Source organism: Penaeus monodon, chromosome 7, assembly GCF_015228065.2.
Source record: "Penaeus monodon isolate SGIC_2016 chromosome 7, NSTDA_Pmon_1, whole genome shotgun sequence".
NCBI classification, from domain to species: Eukaryota; Metazoa; Arthropoda; class Malacostraca; order Decapoda; family Penaeidae; genus Penaeus; species Penaeus monodon.
In genome coordinates this window covers 734761-737260 of record NC_051392.1, presented here as the reverse complement: position 1 = coordinate 737260, position 2500 = coordinate 734761, and the positions used below count along the sequence as shown (strand labels likewise).

General features: G+C 28.3%; 1 protein-coding gene across 1 annotated transcript in view; it reads right to left on the bottom strand.

Annotated features, from left to right (window-relative positions):
* The window catches only part of LOC119574935 (RING finger protein 141-like), a 23218-nt gene that overhangs the window by 20042 nt on the left and 676 nt on the right, over positions 1-2500 (bottom strand). The window lies entirely within an intron of this gene.

The following is a 2500-nucleotide window of genomic DNA, read 5'->3' as shown; positions in this document are numbered from 1 at the left end:
ATATAATATATAATTATAAATAAATATATATAATATAATATATATATATATATACTTTTAAATAGTAATAAAATATATATAAATAATATATAATAATATATATATTATAATATATAAATATATATATAATTATAATTTCTTAATTAACTTTTATATAGTATATATAAAGTAATTATATTATATATAATATATATATATATATAATATATATTATTTATATATAAAATATATATATATAAATATATATATGTTATATATAATATTATATTAAAATATATATTATATATATTAATATATAAATATATATATATATAATTAATAATAATAAAAATAATAAAAAAAAAAAAAAAAAAAAACAAAAAAAAACAACAAAAACAACAAACAAAACATACACACACACACAACAACACACACACACACACACACAACACCAACACACACACCAACACACACAACCATATACACCACATATAACACACACACAAACCCCCAAACACACAAACCACACACAACCCCAAAACCACAAACACAACACCAAACAATACCCACATAACACACACAACACACACACATATAAACACACCACACCATTCACCCGAAAAACTACAATTATAAAGCACCAGGAACAAAAACAACTGAAACTCACACATTAAATTTCTTACGTTGCTTTTTAATACTGAAAAAAATTCCCCCCGGAAAAAACAACTTCATTGGAAAAAAACAAGAAAAACCCTAAATAAATCCTAATAAACGCAGTGCCAAGACAAACCCCTAAAAATGGGGCCGTCAAAAACCCCAGTCCCCCTGGGGGGGACTTTCTACTGCTGTGTTTTTTTATAGGCCTGATAAAAATTGCTTTAAAAAACCTTTATCATGTTTACATGAATAAAATAAAAAGGAAAAATATAATTAAAAAAATTCATTTCACTATCTTTTCAAAATTTCAGAAGATAAAAATTTTTTATAATAATTTGGGAGCTTGTACAATAGAAAAACATTTTTCAAAAAAGGGCGCATCAAAAACCCCTCGCACCATTGGTTTTTTAAACTTTCCCTTCTTTTTACCCCGCTTTAAAAAGCATTAAAGTCAGTAGCTTAAACTTATATAACACATGCCACCCTAAAGAGACATACACTGAACATAATATAAAATAATGCATGTTTTCACTATCTAAAATTTCCAAAACTTTTCCACAAGAAGATAAAATGATAATAATAAATAATAATATGCAAACAAAAATAACAAAAGGCTCATAAACAAATAAAAATTGCCTAACACATTAATTTCTGATCTGCAAGGCCATCAGTCCATCGCAACCCCAATACAAGTTCAAAACTTTACACTCTCTTTTATATACCACTGCATACACAGCAAGCATTAAATAAATAGATCAGGATTTAGCACTTCGTACATACTTGTGTCATTACACTTGGCGAGCGTCTTGCTCAGCTATCACTGTGTTTGTTTGTTTTTTGCAAATCGAGGGGGTCTGAAAATCACTTTTTCTCCAGAAAAAATGTTGTCTATCCCTGTGACTGAATACTACATACAATAAAATACAAGTAAAACCCTTTTCACCTTGAACAAAATGTGAACCTTTTCGAATTACTAGGATTCTTACATCTAATTACCTGTGTAACATACTGTCATGAATGATTTCATATTAAATTTATCCATATAAGAAAACTATAATAAACTCATTACTAGGTCAGTCAAGATAAAATCAGTCTTTGAGGAAGGATCAAAAGATAGAGGCAGATAGTTTTGTGCAATAAAACAATTTGATAATATACACCTAAATACACATAATTCAATGTTGTACAACAATGACTATGACAATGACTATGAATCTCAAGCTATCTCCTTTGACTCTTTAAATGTTACATATCACTTTTATGGAAAAAAAAGCATTTCCAAATACAAGTAATTTGTTTCTATTGTGTATATCTGGGGTAATGAATACAATAGTTCTAATGCCTTGCTGGTCAATAAATACATATAAGCAGAGTGACAGCTTTAGCAGCACTCAGTGTCAAAAACCTTAGTTTTCAATAAAAAACATATACTGCCAGTGCTATCTAGTGGCACTATTTCATCTATTACCATTTTTTGACAAATTACTGATAGATTCATTGTATATATTTCTGGGTAAGTTTTCCTCGCGAATGCAGTAAAGCGGTACTTCTCATCTTATAAATTCGTAAGCGTTGGGCAGATTTCAAGTGTTAATGTACCAGATGTACTTCCAGTTTTGCGAGTTTGTATGTTTACAAAATAACTCTTAAAAGAAAAGCAACACTGGAAATTAATATGCGAGATAATTCTATCTGCACCTTTTTACTTCTTTACTTTGTTTTATTTTGATTCTTCTGTCCACAATAATCAATCCCAAGGATAAGCAGGTATAGAAAGAAACACTAATCAATATTCCAAACATTACAGCCATCCATTCATGTATTGTTTGCCAACAGCCATGGCATTAAAAAAAACACTAAAAGA